General features: G+C 43.8%; 1 long non-coding RNA gene across 1 annotated transcript; it reads right to left on the bottom strand.

Annotated features, from left to right (window-relative positions):
- Positions 1-1036: 1036 nt before the first annotated feature.
- On the bottom strand, positions 1037-8504 carry LOC123385282. Its single transcript, XR_006597507.1, has 3 exons — positions 7736-8504; positions 2839-2928; positions 1037-1716 (listed from the first exon to the last, which is right to left on the bottom strand). It is a non-coding gene; the product is annotated as an uncharacterized LOC123385282 (long non-coding RNA).
- Positions 8505-8914: the final 410 nt, after the last annotated feature.

The raw sequence follows: 8914 nt of genomic DNA, 5'->3' as shown, positions 1-8914 counted from the left end.
TGCACCAGGGCAAAGATATATATGCACAGGGACATCCATTAGCATTGTCTGTAATAGGGAAGAATGGAAACAATTCAAATACCTATCAATAAAGGGGTTGAGAATTAACCTATAGTGCGTATATATGGTATACTGTATAGCACCAAGTAAGTAGATTGGATTCACCGGCGGGGTGGGGGAATGTATTTACAAAACACATGCACAGGATTTGTCTGAAGGGAGGAGGAATAAGAAAAATAAGACTGAGCTAAGGGTTTCATGCACAGAATGAGGTTTGGCTCACCTGCGAGCACTGGGTCACATTTGACTCGTTTAGACACCAATGCAAAAAGGGAAATCTGATCAATTACAGAATTAGACTGTGATGGAAAAATATACATACAACTATTCCTGACGCTAAAATCAGAGAGAAATTTCCTCCAGGGTTTTCAGGAAAAGGCCCCCACATAAAGTGGGTAATAAGCAATGTCTTCACTGTCATTGTCTTGTCAATGGAAACTGTCATTTCCGCAAAGACAAATCCCAGTGCTGCAATCTCCCAGTGTCTGGCCTTATCGGAAGACTCGTCTTTGAGAGCGGGGAATCGAAACTGGGGTGCCGAAGTATTCTGCTCAGCCAGCCCGGTGGTCAAAATTTTAAACCTGAATGACTTCGGTGGGACATACACTCCTTAGAACAGCACCACTGAAGAGAACTTTCTACAATGATGAAAATGTTCTATATCTGCCTTGTGCAGTATGTTAGCCAATAGTCACATGTGGCTACCTACTGCGTTCATGAAATGTGGCTAGTTTGATGAAGGATCTGACTTTAAATTTTATTTCATTTAACAAGTTTTGATTTAAATAGTCATGCAGTGATCCTACTGCCCAGAACTGTACAAGAGGAGCTCTGGAAAGCCACGCCCCCCACTCTGTCTATTAAGCTCCCACACTCAGCATCACAAAGTTGTGTTATGTGGCCCCTGGGGGTGTTTTCGTTTGTAACTCATGTTTCAAAGCACTGTGTCTCGAGGAAAGGACAGATTATAATTTTATTGTATGTCCACCTTTGTTCATTTATTCAATAAGTACTCTTTCCACTGGGAGGTAGGTAGTAGGTCCGTGTCAGACACAGCATCTACCGTATCAAGGGCAAGAGTGAGGTAGGACAGTGCTTAAGGATGGCCACGCATACGGTAGGCAAGGCAAGGTCCTGGGGGAGCACACAGGACAGAGGCATTAGAAACCTTACCTGAACTTGGTGGGCTGAGAAGCATAAGTCCTCAGGGGGAACTAACAATAAGCACAAGCCAGCTGGGGTCGGAGGTCAGTTCTCAGAAGAGGAAACCACGCGGCCTGTTGCAGGGATTCAAAGAAGTTCGCTAGAAGTCAGAAGGTGGATGTGGGGACTTTGAGAGTTGGGCGAGGACTACACCGTGTGGGATGTCTGAGCCACGTTCACCCGACTTGACACTTGGTCCTGGTGGCGGTAGAAAACCACTGAGAAACGTTAAGGAATGGTGGAGGTTCCCATCCTCCGCCATTGAAAGAGACCCACAGAAATTACCCCATGATCCTGCAACTCCACCTCTGGGCGTCGACCCAAAAGAATCAAAAGCAGCGGCTTGAAGAGATCTTCGTCCACCCATGTTCACAGCAGCACCATTCACGCGTGTCCGCCAACGGACGAATGGATGAACAAACGCTATACACGTGCAGTGGAATATTATTCAGCCTTAAAAAGGAGGGCAGGTGTGAGACGTGCCACTACATGGAGGAACCTTGAAGACATTACTGCTAAGCGACCGCGTCAGAGACAAGAAGACAGATGTTATCCAATTCTCCTTCTATTAGGGACCCAGCATGGTCAGATTCACAAAGACAGAAAGTTGAATGCTGGGAAGGAGGGAATGGAGGGTCAGTGTTCAATGGGGACTCATGAGTATTTAATGAGTTTCAGCTTGAGAAGATGCAAATGTGCCAGAGACGGATGGCGGTGATGGCGGCACAGCAGTGTGACAGTGTATAAGGCCACTGACCTGGACACTTAGAAGTGGTTACAATAGTAAATTTTAGATTATGTGTATTCTACCACAATAAGAAAAATGAAACAAATCCTCCAAAGCTAGCAAAAGCTTACTAACTGATCTCGCTGTGACCATTCTTGATCCTTTACAGTTAATTTTCTACACAGCAAAGGTTATTTTGAAACCTCAGTGTGGGGGCGCCTGGGTGGCTCAGTCGGTTAAGCGTCCGACTTCAGCTCAGGTCACGATCTCGCAGTCCGTGAGTTCGAGCCCCGCGTCGGGCTCTGGGCTGACGGCTCAGAGCCTGGAGCCTGCTTCCGATTCTGTGTCTCCCTCTCTCTCTGCCCCTCCCCCGTTCATGTTCTGTCTCTCTCTGTCTCAAAAATAAATAAACGTTAAAAAAAAAAAAAAAGAAACCTCAGTGTGGGCACCATGTTCCCTCCCTTCCCCCCCACTGCTCCCCCCCCACCCCGCCAGAAATTTTTCAGTGGCCGGTCAGGTCTCTAGTAATTTGGTCCCTTGTCACCGCCGGGGCCTCATGTCCACTCTGCCCCTGTTTCTCTCCACTGACACTCCACTGTCTTCCTTACTGGTCTTTGAATTCACCAAGCAAGCCCCTCCTCCCTCCTCCCAGGGCTTTCTCACTCTGGAACATTCTTTCCCCTGACAATCACCTAGTTTGCTTTTTCACTTCGTTCCCGCCCATTATCATCCTGCAAGTATCTTCCTTGACCACCCTATCTAAAAACATTCCTCTCAGGATTTTCTTTACAGCACTCACCCCATCCATCACTTTAGTAATATATATATCCATTTGTCCATTTACTTACAGACTGCCTCTTCTGTAATGTAAGTTCCACAAAGGTGAAGACTTTATTTTGTACACTACCGAGTCCCCAGGGACTGGAACGGCGACAGTCCTGTAGAAAACATTCAATAAATATTTGCCGAGTGAAAGAATAATTACATTTGCGTTGGAGGAAGATCATGTGACTGGCTCGTAAGCTAGGACAAACCAGCTGGGTGACTGCTGTGGCAATCACGTGAGAGGTCAAGTTGGCCAGGATGGTGGCAATGGGGGCAGAGAAAGGTTTAGGGACACAGATACGCAGAAGAAAGAATCAAGAGGCTGAATGGAGAGTTCATTCACTGAGCTAGAAAACTCAGGAGGAGCAGGTCTGCATGAGAAGTAGGTACCATTCTCAACCACGGAGGCAGTGCCTGGGTGGCTCAGCCAGCTAAGCATCCTATTCTTCGATTCTGTTCAGGTCATGATCTCACAGTTTTGTGAGTTCAAGCCCTCTGTCAGGTTCAGAACTGAGAGTGTGGAGCCTGCCTGGGATTCTCTCTCTCTCTCTCTCTCTCTCTCTCTCTCTCTCTTCTTCCCCAATTCATGCGGTCTCTGTCCCTCTCTAAATAAATAAACAAAATTTTTAAATAAAAGCAAATAAAATAAAGAAATTCCTGCAGCAGATTATCCCCTAAGAGACGCTCGGGGGTCAGCTACGTACGTTCAGCAGAGAGATCTAAGCTAGAAATGTCATTTCAGCACTTCTTAAGTAAAATTTTGTGCAAACTGGCTCAATTTTAATCGATGACATCCAAACCATAAGCCGTATATTCTGTACTCCATCTGATTAGTCAATTAACGTTCAGCCTTCAGGGGAACCTCATTTTCCTTCATATTTAAAACAAAGATCGCCGAATCCAGCAGCATCATTTCCCGTGTGTGGAAATAAAACCCCACAGACACTACTGACTTGCCTAAGGTCACACAGTTGGACAGTGGCAGAGTCAGAAGTAGACTGGATCTCCGCCTCTGCTGCGTCAGTAGTTCGTAATTATGCACAACTGTTTTGATTTCTGTTTTGGTCTATCCTTGGAAGGACTCCTTCAGAATCTCTCATCACGGGAAGACAAATGCCATATGATTTCACGCATATGTGGAATGTAAGAAACAAAACAAACGAAGAAAGAAAAAAGAGACAAAAAACCAAACCCTTCACGGCAGAGAACATACGGGGCGGGGGGGGGGGGGGGGGGGGGATGGTGACACAGGTGAAGGGGATTAAGAGAACCCTTATCAGGATGAGCACTGGGTAATGTCTAGAAGTGTTCAATCGCTGTATAGTACACCTGAAGCTAATACAACATTGTATGTCAATTACACTGGCATAAAAATATAAACAAATAAAATGCACAAAAAACCCTGCTCATCATGTCTGCACTGAAAAGAACAAAGCTATCTGGATATCCCCCAGGCACACTCTACTCCGCCCAGCGAAGCTATTGACAGACACTGAGTTTTCTCTTTCTCACAGTTCAGCACAGTTTACCTCCCGGTTAAACATGTGGTAGAACTGCTTGAGAATAAAGATTTGATCTCAAGAATTCACATCCCGAAAAAGTATAGCCATTTGTGCCTCTAGATATAAGGTCCAGGCTTTCATGCCACCCACAGACTCCCCTTGAATGAGTTTATTTCATGGAAAAGCATTATTAGATGGTGTCCCCAAGGACCAAAATTTAGCAGCCAATCCCTACAATGCAAATCTTACATTAGAGGCAGAATAAGGTATCACATCAATGGTGATAGTCAACCAGCCAAAGCTGGTTGTTTTTCTCGCCATTCTAGCAACTAACTGTGGCAGATTCGTGGAATGGGTACCCCAACCCTTCCCAACGTCTTCTTGTCCTCTCTGGCTATCCATCCTTCCTTGCAGCTGGAGGCATCCGAATGACCCAGTTCAGACCCAAGAAGCAGAAGCAGAAGCCTTCCCAGGCAGCTGCTGGAAAGCTGGCATGCCCCAGTTCCCCGTCTCCTTTCCCGCCGAGGGGCAAGATGGCACACTATAGCCATTGCCTTGCGTTTATGAAGGAAGAGGCCAAGGGCACCACCCTGGGTAGACCCTGTCGTGTCTAACTGCTGAACCAAACCCACCAGCTCCACATTACTTATTGCGTGACAAAATCATTCTTCTTCTGTTTAAGCCACTGTAGATGTATTTTCTGTTTCCCACATCTAAGTGCAATCGTAGCCAAAATACCAATGAAATAACTCAACTTAAAAGGATTGGGGGACGGGATGGGACAGATCAGAATATTTGTGGGTAGAGCCCAGTTATATTATAATTTATATATTGTGTAAAGATATAATATTTGTGAAGCCTCCAGTTTTATATGTTTTTATATACATATTTTATATATATATAATGGCTGGGGCTGTGTTTTTTTATATATATAAAATAGTCCTCAGCACCTCCTCTCCCAACTGGGAACTACTTGTATAAGTTTTTTCTTAATCAATTCAGTTTTATAGCCACAATCTATGAGAAAAAAAAAAAAAACGAATACACTCATGATAAAGACCTTCAACAAAGTAGGTTTAGAGGAAACATACCTCAACATAACAAAGCCCACAATGAAAAGCCCACAGGTAACATCCTACTCAATGGGGAAAAACTGAGAGTTTCTCCCCTAAGGTCAGGAGTAAGACAAGGATGTCCACTTTCACCACTTTTGTTCAACATAGTTTTGGAAGTCCCAGCCACAGAAATCAGACAAGAAAGAGAAGCAAAAGGCATCCAAATTGGTAAGGAAGAAGTAACATTTTCAGTATTTGCAGATGACATGATACTATACATAGAAAACCCTAATTCCTCCACCAAAAAACTACTAGAACTGATAAATGAATTTAGTAAAGTCACAGGATACAAAATTAATGCACAGAAATCTGTTGCATTTCTACACTCTAATAATGAATTAGCAGAAAGGGAAATTAAGAAAACAATCTCACTTAAAATTGAACCAAAAACAATAAAATACTTAGAAAGAAACTTAACCAAGGAAGAGAAAGACCGGTACTCTGAAAGCTGTAAAACACTGATTAAAGAAATTGAAGATGAGGGGCACCTGGGTGGTTCAGTCGGTTAAGTGTCCGACTTCAGCTCAGGTGATAATCCCACGGTTCGTGAGTTCGAGCCCCGCGTGGGGCTCTGTGCTGACAGCTCGGAGCCTGGAGCCTGCTTCGGATTCTGTGTCTGCCTCTCTCTCTGCCCCTCCCTTCCTCGCACTCTGTGTGTGTGTGTTTCTCTCTCTCAAAAACAAATAAACATTAAAAAAATTTTTAAAAAAGAAATGAAGATGACACAAACAAATGGAAAGATATTCGATGCTCATAGATTGGAAGAGTAAATATTGTTAAAATGTCCATACCACCCAAAGCCATCTATACATTTTATGCAATCTCTATCAAAATACCAATAGAATTCTTCACAGAGCTAGAAAAAATAATCTTAAAATTTGTATGGAACCACTAAAGACCCCAAATAGCCAAAGCAATCTTGAAAAAGGAGAGCAAGGCTAGAGGTATCACAATCCCAGATATCAAGATATAGCTGTAGTAATCAAAACGCCATGGTACTGGTACAAAAATAGATACATAGATCAATGGAATAGAATAGTAGAGCCAGAAATAAACCCACAATTATATGGTCAATTAATCTTTGACAAAGCAAGAAAGAATATGCAATGAGAAAAAGTCTCTTCAACAAATCGGGTTGGGAAAACTGGACAGCTCCATGCAAAAGAATGAAACTGGACCACTTTCTTACAATATATACAAAAATAAACTCAAAATTGATTAAAGACCTAAATGTGCGACCTGAAACCATAAAAATCCTAGAAGAGAGCATAGGCAGTAAGTTTTTTGACACTGGCTACAGCAACTTCTTTCTAGATGTCTCCTGAGGCAAGGGAAACAAAAGCGAAAAGAAACTATTGGAACTACATCAAAATAAAAACTTGTGCACAGGGAAGAGAATAGTCAACAAAACTGAAAGGCAACCTAGAGAATGGGAGAAGATATTTACAAATGGCATATCCAATAAAGGGTTAGTATCCAAAACATATCTAAAGAACTGATAAACTCAACACTCAGAAATGAAATAATCCAATTTAAAAATGGGCGGAAGACATGAATAGATAGTTCTCCAAAGAAGGCATCCAGATGGCCAACCGACACATGAAAAGATGCTCAACATCACTCGTCATCACGGATACACAAATCAAAACTACAGTGAGATCTCTCCCTACGCCAGTTGGAATGGCTAAAATCAAAAACACAAGAAACAACAGGTGGTGGTGAGAACTCGGAGAAAAAGGAACCCTCGTGCACTGTTGGTAGGAATGCAAACTGATGCAGCCACTGTGGAAAACAGTAGGGAAGTTACTCCAAAAGTTCAAAATAGAACTACCCTATGAGCCACTAATTGCACTACTAGATATTTATCCAAAAAATATGAAAATATTAATTCAAAGGGATACATGTACCCCTATTATCACAGCACTATGTATAATAGGCAAATTATGGAAGCATCCCAAGTGTCCATCAACAGATGAATGGATAAAGAAGATGTGGTGGGGGGGGGTGGCGGGGTGTGGGAAGGTGGTGGAATATTACTCAGCCATAAAAAAGAAAGGAATCTTGCCATTTGCAACAGCATAGATCGATCTAAAGGGCATAGTGCTAAATGAAATAAGCCAGTCAGAGAAAGATAAATACCACATGATTTCACTCACATATGGAATTTAAGAAACAAAACAAAAGAACAAAGAGACCAACAAAAAAGCCGACTCATAACCATAGAAAACAAACCAATGGTTCCCAGAAGGGAGGCGGGTAGGGGGATGGGTGAAATATAGGAAGGGGATTAAGAGTACACTTACCACGATGAGCACGGAGCTGTGTATCGCATTTTGAATCACTATATTGTACCCCTGAAACTAATGTAACACTGCATGTTAACGATACTGGAATAAAAAAAAAAAAAAAAGAGTGACATCAAAAATAAAAGGAAAAAAAATCCTAGAACGTTGGTATACAAAGACAACTTCCATACACATGAAAACTTTCCTAATTCGGTGAGCTCCGAATATCACCAAAAGATGGCAGAAAATATCCTAGGAGCATGAAATCATACAAAGCATGAGAGACTCTCGTAGAGAATTTTGTGAAGCTCCATAGGGCTGCACCCCCCGTGACTAAGTGCTGAGGAGATTAGAGGAAATCTGCTTAGTCCAACCAGGACTCAGGCTCCACTCCTGTCCTCACACGACCCTGTAACAGCCCATTTCCTCGTCTGTGCGGTATGTGAAGGCCTCAGCTGACTAAGCAATTGCAAGCGCTGGGCTCTGTTGCTATTAGTGCCTTGGCCACATCCCTGTAAACCATCTGCTGGCTTCCCCTGCATCCATCACTCTGCAAAGATCACGGTGCAGTCTGTGCTGCCACGCCGAGGCCAAAGCTCCCTGATGGACAACGTGAGTCAATTCAGAAGTCGAGATCTTGCCAACGACGGGTTGCCTCTCAGATCCTCTGCGGTTTTCCTCCCAGTCTTACAAATAACGTTGATAGAGGGCCTTTGAAATCCGGGGGCATTTCCTCAGTTCTCCCAACTTTGCAGGAAACCGGGGCAGATGTCTGAACAATATTTTGTCATCCTTCTCAAATTTACCGCGAGCCCAGGAAACACTGTGAAATGGGTGAGGCTGGCTTTCTCTGACTCTCTGTCCCTGTGAGAACATCCCTTACCACCCCCAGAGCTTCCTCTTCTCCCAGCTGCCACCTGGTGACGCTCCGCCTTGCCCAGAACCACCCTCTGGAAGGTCTATAGGCATGCGTTCCCCAGTCATCTCCCACATTGGGGAACGGGACACCTCACGAATAAGCTAGGCTAGACTTAAGGTTTTATAAAGTCCACTCACTGGTTCTTTAATAACCAAGCCGAACCCAAAGGAACAAACCCGGTGATATTATTTGGGGCACCAGTGATGGGCTGCTGGAAGAGGCGGTATGTGGCAACCCCAGCCCCAAGCAAGCTTAGACCCAGCTCGCCTCCATTAGGG

This window comes from Felis catus, chromosome B2, assembly GCF_018350175.1.
Source record: "Felis catus isolate Fca126 chromosome B2, F.catus_Fca126_mat1.0, whole genome shotgun sequence".
NCBI classification, from domain to species: Eukaryota; Metazoa; Chordata; class Mammalia; order Carnivora; family Felidae; genus Felis; species Felis catus.
The sequence above is the reverse complement of the archived record's forward strand: the minus strand, read 5'-3'. Positions and strand labels throughout refer to the sequence as shown.